The sequence below is a fragment of the Enhydra lutris genome, unplaced genomic scaffold (genome assembly GCF_002288905.1).
Source record: "Enhydra lutris kenyoni isolate GAN:26980312 unplaced genomic scaffold, ASM228890v2 scaffoldscaffold16, whole genome shotgun sequence".
Lineage (NCBI taxonomy): Eukaryota > Metazoa > Chordata > Mammalia > Carnivora > Mustelidae > Enhydra > Enhydra lutris.
Window position 1 is genome coordinate 13,627,214 of NW_019154100.1, and position 22,210 is coordinate 13,649,423.

The 22,210-nt window shown below is 35.7% G+C and overlaps 1 pseudogene; it reads left to right on the top strand.

The window, feature by feature from the left end:
- Positions 1-911: 911 nt before the first annotated feature.
- Positions 912-21,794, top strand: LOC111147214 (annotated as a pseudogene).
- The last annotated feature ends 416 nt before the right edge of the window (positions 21,795-22,210 follow it).

Sequence of the window (22,210 nt, forward strand, 5' to 3'; positions counted from 1 at the left end):
GACTGAGCCACACAGGCGCCCCAAAAGAGGAGTTCTTGAAGGAAAAGTGCTACTCCAGTGTGAACAAACTAAGAATAAGAAAACAAAACAGCCTTACTGATGATATGCAGAGAGTTTCAGTTGACTGGATAGAAAGATCAAACCAGTCACAACATTCTCTTAAGCCAAAACTTAATCCAAAGCAAGGCCCTAACTCTTTTTAAAACTGTGAAGGCTGACAGGGGCAAGGAAGCTGGAGAGAAGTTCACAAGGCTTCAGGAAAAAAGCCATCACTGTAACACCAAAGTGCAGGGTGAAGCAGCAAGGGCTGATAGAGAAGCTGCGGCAAGCTGACCAGAAGATCTTGCCAAGACAACAAGCGTGCGTGGCTACACTAGACAGAAGATTTTCAGTGTAGACAAAACCTTGTGTTAGAAGATGCCATTTGGGAATTTCATGCTGGAAAGAAAAGGTCAATGCCTGGCTTCAAAGCTTCAAAGGACAGGCTGACTTTCTTGTTAGGGGCTAATGCAGCTCCCTGTGACTTCCAAGCTGGAGCCAAAGCTCTCCATTCCAAAAATCATGGGCCCATAAGAATTATTCTTAATCTACTCTGCCTGTGTTCCAGAAGTGCAGCAACAAGGCCTGGATGATAGCACATCTGTTTACAACATGGCTTACTGAATATTTTTAGGTCACTGCTGAAAAAAATAAAAGGACTTCTTTCAAAATATGACCACTCATTGACAATGCACCTAGTCGCCCAAGAGCTCTGACAGAGATGTACACTGACAACACTGTTGTTTTCACACCGGCTAACACAGTACCTATTCTACAGCCCATGGCTTGAGGCGTAATTTCAATTTTCAAGTCTTACAGTTTAAGAAACACCTTTCGTAAGACTATAGGAGCCATAGACCGTCATTCCTCTGATGGATCTGGTCAAGGAAATTGAAAACCTTGTGGAAGGAATTTCCACTCCAGACATCATTAAGAACACGTGTGATGCAGGGGAAAACGTCAAAATATCAACACTAACAGGAGTTTGGAAGGTGATTCTAGTCCTCACAAATGACTCTGAAGGGTTTAAGACTTCAGTGGAGGAAGTAACTGCAGATCTGGTAGAAACAGCAAGTGAACTAGAATTAGAAGTGAAGCCTCTTTGGAGAAGAGTGTGGAGATTCCTCAAGAAATTAAAAATAGAACTTCCCTATGACCCTGCAATTGCACTACTGGGTATTTACCTCAAAGATACAAATGTAGTGAAAAGAAGGGCCATCTGTACTCCAATGTTTATAGCAGCAATGGCCACGGTTGCCAAACTGTGGAAAGAACCAAGATGCCCTTCAACGGAAGAATGGATAAGGAAGATGTGGTCCATATACACTATGGAGTATTATGCCTCCATCAGAAAGGATGAATACCCAACTTTTGTAGCAACATGGACAGGACTGGAAGAGATTATGCTGAGTGAAATAAGTCAAGCAGAGAGAGTCAATTATCATATGGTTTCACTTATTTGTGGAGCATAACAAATAGCATGGAGGACATGGGGAGTTAGGAGAAGGGAGTTGGGGGAAATTGGAAGGGGAGGTGAACAATGAGAGACTATGGACTCTGAAAAACAATCCGAAGGGTTTGAAGAGGTGGGGGGGGATGGGAGGTTGGGGGAACCAGGTGGTGGGTATTAGAGAGGGCACGGATTGCATGGAGCACTGGGTGTGATACAAAAACAATGAATACTGTTATGCTGAAAATAAATTTTTAAAAAATGATTAATAAAAAAAAAAAAAAGAAGTGAAGCCTGGAGAGGGACTGAACTGCTGTCATCTCATAAGATGTGAACAGGTGAGAAGTTGCCTCTTACAGATGAACAGAGAAAGTAGGTTCTTGAGATGGAATCTACTCCTGTTGAAGATGCTGGGATGAGGGTTGAAATGACAATGAAGGATTTAGGATACTCCATAAACTTGCTTAATAAAACTGCATCAGGGTTTGAGAGGACTGACTCCAATTTTGAAAGAAGTTCTACCATGGGTAAAATGCTACAGAACAGCACTGCCCTACTACAGAAAAATCATCTGTGAAAGTCAGAGTCAATTGATAGAGCACACTTCACTGTTCTCTCTCTTCTTTTAAAAAAAAAATTGCCACAGCCACCCCAACCTTTAGCTACCACCAGCCTGATCAGTCAGCAAACTTCAACATCAACCCTCCACCAGCAAAGGAATACAAGTTGCTGAAAGCTCAGATAATGGTCAGCATTTTTTAGCAATAAAGTATTTTTAAGTTATGGTATGTACACTTTTTTTAGACAGTGATATTGGACTTTAAATGGATAACAATATACTGTAAACATACCTGATATGCACTGGGAAACAAAACATTAATGTGACCCACTTCATTGCATTTTCACTTTATTGTAGTAGACTGGCACTGAACCCACAGTATCTCAAAGGTATGCCTATATCCCTCAGAGCAATTAGTCTAGAGTTATACATGTTACAGGCATCTCCAAATTAAGTGAAAACAAAAATTTATATCTAAAGTATAACAAAAAAAGGAAGGAATTAAAATGAATTCAGAGTACAGCTGGAGTTACAGAACTTGCTTTTAACTTCTCAGGCTCTCAGAGATAGTGCTGTTTATTAGACTGAGTGGATGGGGCTTATAAATGGGGCTATGATTTCTACACCTGTTCTCTTGAGAGCCAGAAAGCCATTATTTTTAATCAAGTATTTATGTAACACCTCTTTGAGCAGCTTGGGGTCTAAATGAATGGTTGTCTATGACGATGAAACGAAACTGACTTTGCTCTACCAGAAAATGTATAACCGACCAAAGAAAACACTAAAGTACAAAAACAGCACGATGATGAAAAAAAGAAGCATCAATGGTAAACAAATAGCAACACTAAAAGCTCCCACGCTGTGGTCTCAGAAAAGTTTTATTTCCTAGGAGTTCTTAACTCTGGAGTGAAGATGTAATTTCATATGCTTTGGATTATTTGAAATGTCCACAAAATCTTTTTGTTGCTAGAAAACACTTCTAGGGCATAGATCACCTGATCATCGTTCCTGTTTTTTGTGAAACTCCTTAAACCAGCTCACCTTAAAAGGAGATACTTTGAGAAACAAGGACAAGAGCTATGCAGGAACACCAATGCCAAGTGCAATCAAAAAATAATTAAGAGTTCTTTAATCAGGCTACAAAATTTCTACAGACACAACTGAACTATGTCACTGTCAAAGAGATGGTGTTGCAACTGTCACTGCTTATCATAGCCATGCATGGTTACATAAAATAAGGACCAACGACTTTTCTTTAATCACTATGTAAAATTTCTTCTTTTACACTTAATCTTTTGCAAGAGAATAAAGGAATTCAGTTTTTCTGACTTTCCCAAAAATTCAGCACATACTACTCTTTCAAGTTGCAACATAGATAATAAATAGTACGAGTTTCAGCCTAACTGATTTGCTTCAATGGTAGACCATAAAAAAGAAAAGTTATGAAAATATGTATAGAGCTTATGTTAAGCACAAAATGAATGGTATGTCTAATTAAAATAACTTTGGGTATACTCAATAAAGGAGAGCAAGAAGATGACAGAAGGTAACTGACACTACTAAAAAGAGCTTTCTTCAAACCACAGTGCAGTGTTTCACTCTAATAATTTAACACTAATAATCCTATAAATTAATATGCATTATTCTCACTTTAGAGATAACTATAAAAAGATTCAAAGAGAGTAATGGAGGGGCGGCTGGGTGGCTCAGATGGTTAAGCATCTGCCCTTGGCACAGGTCACGATCTCCAGGTCCTGGGATCAAGCAGGCTCCCTGCTCAGCGGGGAGTCTGCTTCTCCCTCTCCCTCTCGGCCTGCTCATGCTCTCTTTCTGTATCTCTCTGTCTCAAATGAATAAATAAAATCTTTAAAAAACAAAAATCAAAGAGGGTAAGGGAATGGTTTAAGGTCATATGTATTGCCTGAAGCTGTTTGCCCTGGAGTCTATACAATTTATTGTGGAAGACAGATCAGTCCTATATGGCAAGGGAAGCAGGGTGTTTATTTAATAAGAAATTAATTGCACAGGGCCTTAAAAATTGAACAATAAAGATTTAGTTTTCATCATAAAAAATAGAGGTCCAGCAATTTAAGGAATATAATGAATCAGTATTTTAAAAAAATAAAAATATAGGGTGCCTGGGTGGCTCAGTTAGTTAAGCAACTGCCTTCGGCTCAGGTCATAGTCCCCGAGTCCCGGGATGGAGTCCCACATTGGGCTCCAGCTCTACAGGGAGTCTGCTTCTCCCTCTGACCTTCTCCCCTCTCATGCTCTGTCTCTCTCTCTCTCTCAAATAAATAAAATCTTTTTTAAAATAAAATACAATAAAAATAAATAAAAAATAAGGACGCTTGGGTGGCTCAGTCGGTTAAGCAGCTGCCTTCATCTTGGTCATGATCCCAGGGTCCTGGGCTCCTTGCTCAGCAGGGAGCCTGCTTCTCCCTCTGCCTCTGTCTGCCTGTGCTCGCTCTCTCTCTGACAAATAAATAAATAAAATCTTAAAAATAAATAAATAAATAAATAATAAAAATCTAGCCAAACACCGAATTACTATGGTAAAAGGACAGAGAGTAACAAATGAGTAAGCTATTTAAGTCATTAGATGGTCTACAATAAGGATTAGAATGACAATGAAGGGGAGAATGCCCTATTTATGATCAAACAACGCCTATGAAGGTGTGTTCCCAGTGGCTTGCCTAATCATCTCCATTGCCCCAATCACCTTGATAAGAAAATGCATGTTCTGCCCCGTGTTGGACACTGGAAGAACTGAAGCCAAGACTATAACCCCCTTCCCACCATCGATGCTGGCGGGAGAAGCAGCTGAAGAGGAGCTGGCTGGCTGCCAGGGGAGATACACAAGCTTCTATCAGAGCAGCTGGAATATTGCACCCACAGTTACTCTACTTCTAAAAACAACAGTCTTAGAGGTGGGAGGGCCCTCAAAACAACCAATACACAAATTACCTCTGGTACATGCTCACTCAGCCTCTTTTTGAGCACTTCCAGCTGTGATTCTCATTTTTGTGGTGGGGTCACTTCTATGGTTAGGATAGTCTCTTATAGTTCACACTCAAATAAATAGCAACAAGAAAAAGGAAAGGTCATGCCAAGCAAATACACTGGGCCTTGTCTGGATCCAGACTGGAAGAAACCAACTGCAAATAGCCATTTTTGAGATGACTGGGGGAAATTATGGGTTTAATATTTTTAAATTTTATTGCTAAAAAGTGTTATGATATGGGGCTATATTTAAAAAAGTCCTCTGGGATGGATATATACTAAGGAATCAATATTTATAGGTACAAAAATACAGTGTCTGAGGTTTTCTTTAAAATAATCACATATGTACAACAAGGCACTGGGAAGAACTATAGCTTTCTCTGTACTTTTTTACAACAAAGAGTATGTGTGTATGAATACATATAATGAAGACCAGGTGTATACTGATTAATCTCACTTATACAGCTTGATCCAAAGTGATTTTAAGACTGCTGTTTAGATGTGTTTGTCTAAATTTCGAAGGTAGCTCTCCAAAATATTTTTTCATTTTTTCAATGTTCAATGACTATCTGTAAGTCCTAGAATTCTAAATGATTTTTAAACTTCACTTCTGACTCTATTTTATCACATTTCAACAGTATGTATGTTTTTATTTTACAATCACAGGATACATTAAAAATACATCTAAAAAATGCATGACAGATTCTTTTATTAAACATAGTACTGAAATTCCTGGTCATAACAATCAGACAAGAAATAAAAGGCACCCAAATTGGTAGGGAAGAAGTAAACTGTCACTATTTGCAGATGAAATGACATGACATTATAGAAAACCCTAGAGATTCACCAAAATACCACTAAATTTAATAAATTTGAGTAAAGTTCCAGGACACAAAATTAATATATAGAAATATGTCTCATTTCTATACACTAAAAAAGTAGCAGAAAGAGTTAAGAAAACAATGTTATTCACAACTGCATGATAAAGAATAAAATACCTAGGAATAAATTTAACCAAGAAAAGTATATGGCCGGGGTGCCTGGGTGGCTCAGTGGGTTAAGACTCTGCCTTCGGCTCAGGTCATGAACCTAGGGTCCTGGGATCGAGCCCTGCACCGGGCTCTCTGCTTGGCGGGGAGCCTGCTTCCCCTCTCTCTCTGCCTGCCTCTCTGCCTACTTGTGATCTCTCTCTCTCTCTCTGTCAAATAAATAAATAATTTTTTTTTTAAGTATATGATCAACTAAGAATATCCAATGGAAAAAAAGACAGTCTCTTCAACAAATGGTGTCAGGAAAACTGGACAGCAACATGCAGAAGAATGGAATTGGACCACTTTCTTACACCATACACAAACATAGACTTAAAATGGATTAAAGAACTTAACGTGAGACAGGAAACCATCAAAATCCTACAGGAGAATATAGGCAGAAACCTCTTTGACTAGGCTATAGCAACTTCTTACTAGACATGTCACCACAGGCAAGGGAAACAAAAGCATAAATGAACTATCAGGACCTCATCAAGATAAAAAGCTTCTGTACGGCAAAGGAAACAACCAACAAAACCAAAATGAAGCCTACAGAATGGGAGAAGATGTTTGAAAACAACATATCTAATAAAGGGTTAGTTTCCAAAATCTAAAAGAACTTACCAAACTCAACACCCCCAAAAAAAAAAAAAAAAAACAAAAAAACCAGTTAAAAAATGTGCAGAAGACATGAATAGACAGTTTTCCAAAAAAAGACATCCAGATGGCTAACAGACACATGAAAAGATGCTCAAAATCACTCATCATCAGGGAAATACAAATCAAAACCACAAAGAGTTACCATCTCACTCTGAACAGGATGGCTAAAATTAACAATACAAGAAAACAACAGATATTGACAAAAGGAAACCATATGGTCTGCAGAGAAGGGGGAACCCTCTTGCACTGTTGGTGGGAATGTAAACTGGTACAGCCACTCTGGAGAACATTATGGAGGTTCCTCAAAATGTTAAAAGTAGAACTAAGTGGAGCACCTGGGTGGCTCAGATGGCTGAGCCTCTAACTCTTGGTTTCAGCTCAGGTCATGGGATCAAGCCCTCCATTGGGCTCCATGCTCCAAGCTCTGTGCTCAGCAGGAATTCTTCTCTCCCTCTTCCTCTGCTCTACCCCCCACCCCACTGCTCACATGTGCCCTCTCTAAAATGAATAAATAAATCTTAAAAAAAAGAAAAAATGGAACTGCTCTAGGATTTAGCAATTGCACTACTATTTACCCAAAGGATACAAAAATATAGATTTGAAGGGGCACATGCACCCTGATGTTTATAGCAGCATTATCAATAATAGCCAAACTACGGAAGGAACCCAAACGTTCTACTGACTGATGAATAGATAAAGCAGATGTGGTACACACACACACACACACACACACACACACACACACAGAATATTACTCAGCCATCAAAAAGAATGAAACCTTGCCATTTGCAATGACATGAATGGAGCTAGAGTGTATTATGCTAAATGAAATAAGTCAGTCAGAGAAAGACAATCTCACTCATATGTGGAATTTAAAAAAGAAACCAGAAGAATATATTGGAAGGGAGAGAGACAAAAAGGAGAGAGGGAAACAGCTATAAGAGACTCTTAACAATAGAAAACAAACTGAGGGTTGATGGAGGGAGGGGAATGGGGGATGGGCTAGATGGGTGATGGGTTTTAAGGAGGGCTCTTGTTATGATGAGCACTGGGTGTTGTAAGTAATGAATCACTGAATTCTACTCCAGAAACTAATATTACACTGTATGTTAACTAACTAAAATTTAGATTTAAAAAAATTTAACCAAGGAGATAAAAGGCCATGCACTAAAAACTGTAAGATACTGTTTATTTTAAAAATAAAGTGAAGACACAAGCAAATGGGAATATATTCCATGTTCATGGATTCAAGGAGTATTATTAAATGTCCACACTACCCAAAGCAATCTACAAATTCATTGCAATTCCTTTCAAAATATCAATAGGATTTTTCACAAAACTACAATAAATAATCCTAAAAGTTGTATGAAACCTCAAAAGATCCTAAATAGCCACAGCAATCTTGAGAAAGAAAAACAAGGATGCAGGTATCACAATTCCAGATTTCAAGCTATACTTATCAAAACTGTACTGTACTAACACAAAAATAGACAAACAGATCAATGGAACAGAATAGAGGCCTAGAATAAATGGCTATGCTTATATGGTCAATTAATCTATGACAAAGGAGGCAAGAAGATAAAATGGAAAAAAGTCTAATAAATGGTGCTGTAGAAACTGGATGGCTACATGCAGAGCAATGAAAGTGAACTACCGTCTTATACCATCCACAAAAATAAACTCAATAAATGAGAGATCTAAACATGAGACCTGAAGCCATACATTTCCTAAAAGAGAACACAAGCATTAATCTCTTGCACATGGATTTTAGCAACATTGTTTGGGTCTATCTCCTCGGGCAAAGGAAACAAAAGCAAAAATAAACTTCTGGGACTATATCAAACTAAAGAGTTTTGCACAGTGAAAGAAACCATCAACAAAACTAAAAGATAACCTACTGAATGGTGGAAGATATTTGCAAATGTTATATTCAATAAAGGGTTAATATCCAAAATATTTAAGAAACTCCTACAACTCAACATTAAAAAAATAATAGTCTGATTTGAAAAGAGGCAGAGAACCTCAACAGACATGTTTCCACAGAAGAAAAACAAAGAACCAACAGAAAAATAAAAAGATGTTCAACATCCCCAATCATTAGGAAAATGCAAATCCAAACCACAATGAGGTATCACCTTAGGCCTATCAGAACAGCTAGTATTAGAAAGACAAGAAATAACAGGTGCTGATGAGGATGTGGAGAAACAAGAACCCTCAGGCACTGCTGGTGGGAATGCAAACTGGTGCAGCCACAGTGCAAAACAATATGGAGGATGTTCAAAAAATTAACATTTGAAAAACCATGAGATCTGGAAATTCCACTGGTGTATATTTACCCTCCCAAAATGAAAACACTAATCTGAAGAAATACAAAGCACTGTGTTTACTGCAGCACTGTTTTCAATAGCCAAGATATGAAAGCAACCTAAATGTCCACTGATAGAGGAATAGATAAAAAAAAAAAAAAGTGGTGTGTGTGGGGATGTATATATATGTAATATTGCTCATCCATAAAAAAGAATGAGATTTTTGCCATTTGCAATATGGGTAGACCTAAAGGGTAGTGAAATAAATCAGAGAGAGACATACCATGTGATTTCACTTATATGCGGAATCTAGAAAACAAAACATACATTAACAGAAACAGTCCCATAAAAACAGAGCAATGCATTAAAAGTTAATTTTTAAGTAATGTAACTTCTAATTTTGTCACATTTGCCTTGTTGGTTACAGCACATTCATTTAAAAAAAAGAAAAAAATCTCTAATAATTAACTGCCAGTTATTTTTTAATGAGGAAAATTTTATTGGAAACCTCATTTACAATGGAGTCAGGAGGCCAGCAGGGAGAGAACATTACCCGCTACCATTCCTACCTAGCCAACTGCAGACCCAAAAAAGAAAAGATGGACCTTGCATGTAGATAACTACTTTATTATTTCAGCAGGAGGAAGAAAGGCTTTCCTCCTCCCCTGGCAACAGCCCAGCCAATGAAAGACTGTCACAACTCAGCCAATGAAGAGCCATTATATTTTGAACTCCCAGTTTACTTCAGTGGATTTCTTGTGTCTAATGGTCTTCCCAACTTCCTCCTTTCCTCTATAAAGAACTTTCATTTCCTTCGCTCTGTGGTTGGGTATGGTTTTACCTTAGCTTGCTTGTCCCAAATTGCAATTCTCTGCTGTTGCTGAATAGCCCATTTTGCTAGTAAACTAGCCAAGTAGTCTTATTTTCAGGTTAAGAGAAAAGGCACAGATCAGGAAAGAACTCCCAACTACACCTTTCACACAATCTCATTTGCTACCTGATTACTGACATTTTCTAGTGATACTTTATTAATGCCTACTGGTATTCTGTGTAGATGTAGAGACAATGTATGTCATTGCAGTAAAACCAATTTTATCTGTCACAGAAAAGTGTGAAATGATACTGTCTGTATATAAGTCAAAAAAGAGTGAAGTTTCCCAAATGATCATTTAGAAGGCATTTCCTTGGAAACACTGTTTATAGGCATGGTTTTAAAAAAAAAAAAAAAATGGGCTTTTGGTTTCCAATATTCTCCTGGAGTTCTGCTCTTATTTCACTTACACAATTCTAATTCAGTTTCCCTTCCTATTCAGTCTCTGGCCAGAGTGAAGACTTTAACACTTGCAAAGAATTGGTTTTCCTGAAGTATAAGGCTGAATAATATGTTTTCCTCTCCCTGATAACAGTGTTCCTACAGTCACTCTTCTTGGCTACTTTGTACTCCAAGTTGTTCAACAGTAAATGAGGAGTAAATATTTTCCTTTGTTCTCAGTTTTCTTTCAGTATATTTTATTTTTCCTCCTTTTTTCTGTTAAAGAGAATGACTTTACCTTGCCGAGCTATATCCCTGACACCTAGCACAACACTGAGTGTATACTAGGGGTTGTATAAATAAAGATTGCATGACTAGAGAAATGCACAATATTACTCTCATGCACTCACTACATTAAAACAGCAAAGGCAGCACTCAGCTTAAAATATTCAGGAGTCTTTCTGCTAAAATATTACTCCAGAAGCCATTATTATATTCCTGAAGGCATAGACATCTTTACTTACTAGTTTGTCAGGCAATTTAAGCTACCAATGATCTGAGCCTAACATAAAAACACTCAAGTCAATCAGTAGTGTAAGACAGTACAATGGGTAATCACTTTGTAGAATAAATGAAGCCTCCTGCAAAATGTTTCTCCCATGAGCTGTTGCATTTTTAGTCTCCAGATTGTACTGTTGAGGGGGCTGACAGATGGACAGTGAGATGAGGGTGTAATCTTTAGCTCCAGAGAAGTCAAATTACATGACTACAATGAATCACCTCAATGAAGCCGAGCTCACTGGTAAATAGCACCTACTATGAAACCAAACTTACCCAAGGCTCTCCATGATTCAAATATTGCTTCTGAGTGTCAAGTACTATTGTGACATTTATTTTTCTATTTCTTCAAAAGTATGCCAGTCTCGTTTTTTTTTTTTTTGAAGAAAATGTCATTTGATATTTTCTTTCAGTTACCACATCTACATTTTTTTACATAGTAAGGAAAAGGGCATTTTGGCGCAGAACAGAATTGCAAAACTAAAATGTTTTATTTCAGTAGTGACTCAGCAAAAAGCTATGATACTTCTTTCCTTTTCACCTCATTTTTTTCCACTTAGAATACTGTGAACCACAGAGCTGTGAGTGCTTCTATATTAAAGCAAAATAAAACATCTGGTAATGAACAAAAATGAGTTCAAAATGGTTACAAGCCTTCCTCACATTCTTAATATATTCTTTTGTCCCTCAGTGATGAGGTATGAAAAGTGGACTTCCTGAGGAGACAAGTGAAAAACCTACAGACATGTAAGGGGCAAAACTCCAAGAAATATTATCGAAGTTTCCACATACTTTCCCCTTTTGGAGACACTGCAATGAGACAATTACACATCCTGGAGCATGAATTTAGGCTATAGCAAGAGTAAAACAAACTCCAACATAAAGATCCTTTTGTACTATACGGTGCAGGTCCAAATTTCCGCATTAAGGAAAGTTGGTCTTATAACTGATCATTTACAGTCAATTGTGTTATAGCTTCTGTCCTGGTATTTTCTTTTGAGAGATTCAAAAAAAGTATAGTATCCTTTTTTAAAAAATATTTTTATTTTTTAACTTTTTTTGAGAGGGAGAATGTACATGCATGCCAGAGAGATGGGCAGAGAGAGAGGGTGAGGGAGAGAGAGAGAATATTAAGAAGGCTCCACATTCAGCGAAGAGCCTGACCCAGGGCTCTATCTCATGACCCTGAGATCATGACCCGAGCCAAAATCAAGAGTCAGATGTTCAACTGCTGAGCCACATGGGTGCTTTACAGTACCTTTCTTGCATATTTCACAAATACAATACTCTCACAGGTAAATATGGATGACTTTTTTAATTCTCTAAATGCTGTCCACATTTCTGGGAATGGGGACTTCGACATACATGATGAACTTCAGGCAAAAAATTCTCTTTGATAAAACATAGAAATAATAATTGATTTTGTCTATCACAAACACAATTATAATTCTCCTTATTCCGATTTATAATTAGATATAGCTTAGAATCATTACACTTCATGATATTTTCCCAAATCAATGTAGCCTGTTGAAATGTCTTCTTAAAATTATGATTGAATGTTTACTTATTTAAAAACAAAACATTTTGAAACTTTTCTAAGATGCTTTCTCTGATCTTCCAAATTAATACTAATAATTTATTTTGAGACAGAACATAAGAAACACTCAAGTAAGTAAGGTTTATGGGCTGCTTTTGGGGTTTTGGGAGGTTGGTGTTTTGTTCTGTTTTGTTTTACAATACAAATAGAAATTAAGCACTCTTTCCTGCTTTGACTTGGGACAAAATCTTTTCCAGGGTAAAGTGCATAGTCAATTCTAACCATGGTTTTAAATGTCATATGTAAATTTCTAATTAAGAAACAACTTTTTGTGGTATCTTTTTTTTTTTTTAAATTTTTATTCATTTGACAGAGAGAGAGAGAGAGAGATCACAGGTAGGCAGAGAGGCAGGCAGAGAGAGAGGGAAGCAGGCTCACCGCTGAGCAGAGAGCCCGATGCGGGGCTCGATCCCAGGACCCTGAGATCATGACCTGAGCCGAAGGCAGAGGCTTAACCCACTGAGCCACCCAGGTGCCCCAAGAAACAACTTTTTAAAAATGGAATTCGCAATGGTAACTCCACCACTGACTTTTCATCTAAGTTAAGGTCATTCACACACTTTGCATCACCATGTGCTAAAATAAAACAGTAAAGGATCTTCCAATTATTATGTAAAAATAAAATGACTCAAATGTGCTCTAATGAGGTATATTATTTAGTCATTTTAAAAGATGTTCCCTAATTTAGGTATGTGTCATGATCAGCAAGAAAGAAACCATTTTATTACTTTAAATTGAGCCAAACATTCAACCAAAATTTGCAAAACAAATTAATAAGCTTCTTACTTCCTACTTTTGATTTTATTTTCTTGATGCCAGTGAGATTTAAGACTTAGAAAATGAGCAGAAAATATTCAGTCAGAAGCATGTCTATCATAAGAAGTTGTCAAAGAGTAGTTCATATTTTGGATAAGAGAAAAGTAACTCATAATTAAGTGATGTCTGAACAACTCTAAAAGCAGTAATGCTCATAATTTACTCTTTTTAAGAAGATATAACCTATAGAGGGTCTTTCTAAAATCATGAAAAGGAACAACCCGGAAAGGTTTTTAACTAGACACACAATAAGCATTAAGTAAATTAGTTTCTTGTCCCACCAAACTTCTTAAAAACTGACAACACAGAAACATCAATAAAATTGTTTCTAGCATCTAAGTTTTACTATATACAGTAGTACTAAAATCTATATACTAATCTATATACTAAAATCTATATTTTAGTAGTACTAAAATCTATAAATTTACTATGTACAGTAGTACTAAAATGTATTTATAACATACCCATAAAACATTTATTTCCTTTGTTTATTTTACCTCTCATTTTTTCTTTTCCTTTTTCCTACAGAAAGATGCCCTCAGTTACTTATTCAAATGAACTAATTTTCACCTGCCATAAGCTAAAATGTGAAAATATCAATATAATTGAATAATAGCTTTACTACACATTCTATTTAAAAATCACCTTCATTATTCCCAAGACGTTAGAAATTTTCTATCTGTGCAAAACTGGAAAATCCATGCTGGGAAATGAGAGCCACATTTGGGAAAACCAGTCTTATGAAGAGTAACGAATATAAACTATACCAATATAAACTGCACTGAAGTCAGCCTTCATTTCACAAGAAAGCTTTCAAAAGATCTGTGTTTTAATTGTCACAATTTTGCTGACAACTCAAAGGGAATTCATATTATAAATGTTGTGTTAAAAAACAAAGGATTCAAAGGTTGTAATACTGCTAATGAACAATCTAATTTAGAAGAATGATGTGTGTGGGGAGGCAGGAGGGAAGGGAAGTGTAGGGAAGAAGGAGGGTGGCTGAGGGCAACTGAAGTCACAGCCTGTCTTCAATACACACCTCCTACTCGGGGGTAATAAAAGAGAGAAAATGTGTTCTCAGAATTATAGTTTCTCCTCTAGACTTTATTTAATGCTTTCTATATAAATGTTAAAGAGCCCAAAAAATTAGTACAGAGAAATACATGAGAACACCAAAGTATATGGGACATACATTTCAATTCAGTTGGTACTCAGAATTTTTAAGAACATGGCAACATGAAAATTGCTGGCAAGATTCTAATTAAGCTATTAAATTATCAAATCAAGCTTCTTGTTTAGGTAAGACAGGGTTAGACAAGCAAACAAAAATGAAACTCACGCTAGAGTAACAATATGTTTTCAAGGAAAGTATCAGCGGTTTCCATGACAGACACTGACTCTAAAATCATTTTCTTCTAAAAAACACTTGAAATGCATTTTATTATAATTGAATAAACATGTTCAAAGTTCAAACTATTCTTTCATTTTCATGACACAATTATTAAACCCAACTACAACTGGATATATCTAGGTCCAATAATCTACACATCAAAAGCTTGTGCCATATATACTTATCATGTTCTATAACTTGTAGAATCAGGTTGATACAAAAGTAAAAAAATAAAAAAGAAAGAAAAAAAAACTATGTGCAAATTTCTCTTTCAATTTAAATACAAACATTACCGTCAGTCTAAAATTATTTACCAGGAAAAATTTTTTAATCCAAGTGTTGGCTCTAACACTTATATAGACTTCTCATTTTAGTTTTTTAGTAACTATATTTCTTAAAATATAAAGGATTTTGGAATGCTTGAAAATTTGGAAATATGTAGCAGTCATCTTCACAAATCTTCAAAAATCTACTCACATTAAATCAATGATTTTCTTATAAGTTTATCCAAGTATAATTATATTCCTTAAGGCCATATTGATTTCAGATCTTAGTTAATTCACTGAGAATTCCAAATTAAGAATGCTAGAACTTATATCTTTTCAAATATGACAAACTTCCATCTGTATACAATATCAAAAAGAAAACAATACACATAGTACCAAGAAATGAAACCTCAAATTTACTTATAAAGTAGTAATTCTGCTTTATTTACCAAAAATGCAGAAAAAGTGACTAGACGGAGATTTTTAAAAGATTTAAATTTAAGGAGAATGAATTTGAAAAAAAATCTATGACATAGCTTCCTCAACTTCTTCACTCCCTTTTTACAGTAATTTATAGGAAATTTAATTACAAAGAACATTGTCTTTGATTAAGGAGGGCACATATTACATGGAACACTGGTGTGGTGCATAAACAATGAATCCTGAAACACTGAAAAAAAATTTTAAAAGTTAAAAAATAATAAAATAAAAAAAAATAGATTAAGGCATCCACCCTGTTTGAGCTTTGTCACTAACCTATTGGGTGCTCTTGGGGAAGTCACTTCGCTTTTCTGCCTAATTAAGTAATAATTAGTATAAATTTATTCTGATCTTCTCAACCGACATAACAATACATGGTTAAGGGAAAGTGGTTTAGAAAAATATCAGACAACTCACTTTTTAGTATATTTTTACTAGTAAATCAGGTATTCAAACAGATAACTGGAGAAACTTAGGTTAGCTTACATGGTAATAAAGGATTACCACATCCTGAGTGTTTGATGTAGGCTAATTTAATCTTTAAGGTCCCTAGAAATGCTATTTCAAATGATTATAGGGAACTGCATATAATTTCAGCTTGGTTACAGAATCTACCAACCTACAGTAAACAATGTCCAATGGAATTATTTCATTCCAAATTAACTAAAAATCAAGCCAGCAACTTTATTTTTACTCGTAAATAGTATGGGTTTATTGAGAAAAAAATGGTTCTTCTGATTGCTAAGTTACATATGTGTATGTGTATATATTTGTACAATTTTTATAGCAATGTGGAAACAAATGCTAAGCAATAGTAATTTATATTTAACTGTTAGATAGTTTAAACTAGAGGTTCTATTAACTTTAAAATCTGCCCCAAGTGTTTTGGTAACAGTTAACTAGCAGAAACAAGATATCATATTCACTAAAAAAGCCCTTTCAGCTTGATTTAGAAATGTCAAGATTTTAGTGTGGGTCTCTGAGTGGAGAATATGGCATTTGGGAAGGATTTTTTTTTTTTTTTTCTCCCAGAAGAAATGTGAATTATTCTGGATCATAATGGTATCATAAAGGATTTTGTTTTATATTCTTTAGGAAAGAACATATAACTAGAATAAACATGATTAATTAGTGAGTTGGCATTCTCAAGGGCCTAAAGAGTTAGGCTTATGAAAACAATGTTGTAAACATCAACAGTAATGGAACTATAGGAAAATTTAATGAACTTGAATTGATAGCAGAGGGGGGATATTTATTTAATGTAGATTTCTGAAAATTCTTGATCTTCCTTCCATTATTTACCTTGTGCAAATCTATATGACAAATTAAAGCATCTTTCACAAGTACTTGAAGGAAGGATGAGAAGAGGAAACTTTATAGTTCTATGGTTTGTATAGGAGACATAAATCAACAGAATTTTAAAATTTATTGGTAAAAATATCAGCAGAGAGGGGCTGTCCATAGATAGTTCTTCAAGAAAGGCAAATTTACTTTGGTAAGCCAAAGCTCTCTGCAAGCACTATGTCAGATTCATTCACACTTAGTAATTCATTTTCCCTTCCATATAACCCTGTCAGAAATATTTTGGGGGACATATTTAAACCGCCAGAAACAGTTTATACATGCCTTATTTTATCTGTATGGTTACCAAGCTTTCATATCAAGTTATCCTAAGAAACACAAACAGGTTTGAGAGATTAAGGTGACAAACTTTCAGCAGAGAGGGAAAAAAAAAGACTAAGTATTTCACTGTCTGTAATTTGCTCACTTAAAAACTTCTTTTTTGGTCTTTTCCTGTCTCAGAGCTCACCCATTCTCTAGGGTTCCTTTTCTCTTCCCTATTATAAGGCCACCATTTTGAACTGTATTCTATAACAAATTCCAAATACAAACTAATTTGGGCTCAGGGAAAATGATGCATAAAGGTGATTGCTAGATCTATTTCTAGCATGGCTAAAACACTCCTCAAGTTTCGTATTTGTTTGTTTGGGTTTTTTTTTTTTAAGTTTTGTTTATTTATTTGAGAGAGAGAGGGAGGGAGGGAGAGCATGAGGTGGGTGAGAGGCAGAGGGAGAAGTAGACTCCCCACTGAACAGGGAGCCCTACCCAAGACCCTGAGATCACGACCCAGGTGAAGGCAGATATTTAATCAACTGAGCCACCAAGGTACCCCAAAACTCTCCTCAGGTTTTTTACAGTGAGCTATATTAAGTGTTAGTATGATGTTCATGGTCTGGCTCAAGATCTCACATTTCCTAAAAATGTCAATAGCCGTATGACAAAAGTTCCCCAAATCTAAAATATAAATAGAGAGGTTTGTTACTCATGTATAGTAAATAAAGCTACGCCTATAAGTGAAATCAACTGGAGGGAAAGGTTAAAGTATTGACTTGGCTAACTATTAGAATAACTTCATGATTTTTTTTTTTTAAAGGCAAAGGCCTAGAATTTACCCATGCTAATTAAATCACAACCTCTGAGGGAGATGTTCGCCTTTTAGTAATTTTTCTATAATTCCTAAGGTGACTCTGACGCTCAGCCAAGTTTGAGAGCTACTGACAATGAATCAGAAGATATTACCTATCCTTTAGGAGTTTTAGTATTTAAAAACTGTGTTGAAGATGAGCAACAGATAAAGTATGGAAATCAAGGGGTAAGATGGCTTAATAAGTGGGGATTTGGAAAGTAAGACGAAATATAACCAATTTCTTGATTTTCAAAGTGGTGGTGGTTGGTTAAAAATATAGGAAGAGTTTTTAAGGATGAGAAGCTTTTAACTTAGGGGTGCCTGGGTGGCTCAGTGGGTTAAGCCTCTGCCTTTGGCTCAGGTCATGGTCTCAGGGTCCTGGGATCGAGCCTCGTGTCAGGCTCTCTGCTCATCTGGGAACCTGCTTCCCCTCCTCTCTGTCTGCCTGCCTCTCTTCCTACTTGTGATCTCTCTCTGCCAAATAAATAAATAAAATCTTAAAATAATTTTTTTTAAAAAAAGAAACTTTTAACATATATAAGTGCTTATGGGAAAGATCCAACAGACAGGGAGAGATTGAGGTTATGAAAGACAAATGGGAAAACTCCATCCTTAAGGTCCGAGACTAAATAAATAGTCGAGATCCACAGGAGAAGGAATGTACACTGTAAAAAAAGGTATTTCCCTTCCTCCCTATAACAGAAGAAAATAGGAGTCCAAAACCAAGTATACAAAATTTAGAGGCAGTGAGAGCAATCCAATAAGATCATCTCTCCTTTTCCTCTGAAGTTGGATCTGATACAACCTGTGGGGAAAAAAGTAAACCAGCCTTATAAGTAAGAAATCTTCTCTAGGTATTAACTGACCTAATTCTTAAAACAATTCAATGACAGAGGTACTGTCACCTCTTGTTACAGATAAGAAAACAGGCAGAGAGAGGTTAAGTAACTTGCCTAAAACCACAGGGCCAAAATGGTCTGTAACCTGGACTAGAGCAGGAACTTTGAGCCTCCATATAACTTTACTGTCTGTTAGCTACCACAACGATGAGGGTGAAGTGTTTTCCTCTCCTATCAGACAGACCTCATTCTGATTCCACTCTTTAATTTATTCACCTTAACGAAGTTACCTAACCTTTTTCAGACTCAATTATATTATTAGCAAAACGGAGATAATAGAACCTTCCTCAGAGAACTGCTGGGAAGCAAAATTAAATTCCACTGCATGTTATAGATATTTATATACTTCCAATATTAGCAAGGCACAGCTCTGAGTACTGAGGGCTACAGCAATCAGTGGAAAAGAAATTCTTGTCACAGATTTTATGTCCTTATAGAAGAGAAGCAGAAGCAGCAAGTGCACAAATTTCATGGACTGGGAAAGATTTGTCTTAATTCCCAAGGATTTACAACTTCAGAGAAACATTAGCCTCCAAGCTCCTTCACCCACAAGTGCTACTTCTATTTTGCATTGTTATCCCTTTTAAGAAACAAACCCTTTTATGATTTCATCATAGCAACCAAAAGCAGAGAGAGTAAGCATTTGTGATGTTGGAAGAGAGGAATCCTTTCAAGAAACACAACAGACAGATAATTTAAGGTTTTGTGAAAAGATGATTAACAATAGCCAAAAGAAACTTAATGTAGCTACATTAATTTCCAAACAAGTAGACTTCAAGAATCATTACTGGACATAAAGAATAACAACTCATAATGACAAAGGAGGCTACCAAAATGTTTAAGTTTGTTTGAATCTATTAACAGGATCTCAAAATATATAAAGTAAAAATAGAACTAAAAGAAGAAACAAACTTATCACTATGGAAGACTTACACATAGTACCAGCAATTCATGATAATCAGAAGCTGAAAGGATATGGAAAATCATTCAAGTTATTGATTACATAAACAGTAGAATGAACATATTTCACATGTTTAGAATACCGCATCCAACAATGAAGATTTACATTTAAGTGCATATTAAATATTACTAACACTGGCAATGTCATAATGCAGGCACCAACAAACTTCAAAGAATTTAATTTATTTGGAGTATGTTAACTAACCACAGTGAAAGTTAGGAATTAAAACAGAGAAAGAGAACAGGCACATATAGACAAGAAAATTCCTGATTTCCTGGAAATTAAATATTTCTCTAAAAGATAAAAGTAACAAAAATGGAAGAATATAAAATACTTTGAACTCAAAACATTTCAAAATTTGTGAAAAAAAATATGAAATATAGCTAAAGCATTTAGAGAGAGACTGGTAGCTTTATTTTTGAGGCTTAAAGTAATAATTTGTTATGTTGTTTTGCAACACAATCCTAAAGTCAAATTATTTTTAAAACAATTTATTTATATTAAAAATAATATAAACAGTTCATCCATTTCTTACATGCCTGAACCCTTGCCTCTGCTCTGGAAACCACTAATCTGTTCTACCCATAAGCCTTTTTCTTTTCTTTTCCTTTAGACGACATTAAGAGACATCATACAGTATTTGTCTTTCTCTGATTTGCTTCATTTAGCAGAATGCCCCTAAGGTTCATCCACATTGGCTCACTAAGAAAATAAGAGAGGATTCAATAATTAAAAAGACAAATGAAAGAGATTTACACCCAATACTACAGAAATACTAAGGAACTTGAGACTACTACAAACAACTCAAAGCCAACAAATTACACAACATAGAAAAAAAAAAGGATAAATTCCTACAGACAAACAACCCAGACTGAATCATAATGAAATAGAAAATTTGAACAGACTGATTATTAGTAAGGAGATTGAATCAGTAATCAAAAATCTTCCAATAAATTAAAGTCTGGGACCAGAAGGCATCACTGGTGAATGCTACCAAACATTTAAAGAATAAATACCAGTCTTTCTCAAACTCTTTCAAAGACACAGAATTGGAGGGAACTCATTCAAATTCATTTTATGAGGCCTGCATTAACCTGATACCAACATCAGACAAGAACACTAGAAAAAGTGAAAATTACATTATATTCCTTCTAAACATAGATTCAAAACTCAACAAAATATGGGCAAACTGAATTTAACAATTTATTTAGAAGATCATGTACCCTGACCAGGTAAAATTTATTCCAGGGATACAAGGATGATTCACTGATAGACAAACCAATTAATGTGATACACTGCATTAACAAAATGAAGGATAAAAACTATATGATCATCTCTCTTTTTTTTACTAGCTATTCCAGGAACCCTTAAGAAAAAGCAAAAGAATTATGCAGAGTTGAAGAACAAGTGTCTGAAAAAAAGCAGTTTGCCCACAAGATGTTTCAGAAGACAAGAAGGAAGCTTATCTATGAAAAAAGCTAACCATTACCACAAGGAATATAGGCAGATGTACAGAACTGAGATGTGAATGGTGAGAATGTCAAGAACAAATGGCAACTTCCGTGTACCTATGGAATACAAACTGGCATCTTCTTGGGATCAGAGATGTCAATGGTGTGAACTCAAAGGTTTGAAAGGTGTTGCTGCTTCTTTGCCTTCATCAGATCTTCAGTGGCACCTTTGTTAAGTTCAACAAGGCTTCAGTTAACATGCTAACGATTGTGGAACCATATATAGCATGGGGGTACCCAAACCTGAAACCAGTGAATAAATTTATCTGAGTGTGGTGATAGCAAAATAAGTAAGAAGTGCATTGCCCTGACAGACAACACATTGATTGAGCAATCTCTTGGTATATATGGCAGCATCTGCATGGGGGAGGATCTGATTCATAAGATCTATACTGTTGGAAAACATTTCAAAGAAGAAAACAACTTCTTATGGCCCTTCAAATTACCTAGTCTATGAGGGGAATGAAGAAAAAGACCACCCATTTTGTTGAAGGTGGAGATGCCGGTGACAGAGAGGACCAGATCAGTAGGACTATTAGCAGGATGAACTAAGGTATCTGCCAAGATTATTTTTGTAATCTGGTCACTTAATAAATGACTACTTCCAAATTGAAAAAAAAATTGATGTGATCATCTTAATAAAAATAAGAATTTGACAAAATTCAACATCCATTTATGATAAAAGTCTTTAGCCAAATGGGTACAGAGGGAACCTTTATCAACATAATAAAGGCCATATATGACAAGCCCACAGCTGACATCATACTCAGCAGTGAAAAGCTGAGAAAGCTTTTCCTCTAAAATCAGGAACAGAAGTATAACTTTAAATGCCTGTACTGGACAATAGGAAACTTGAAAATAAATTATATATGCTTTTCTTTCAAGAAGTTGGAAAGAAAAAGTGAATCAAATCTAAAAATATAAAAGAGAAGAAATAATTAAAAGAATAAATCAAATCAATAAAATGT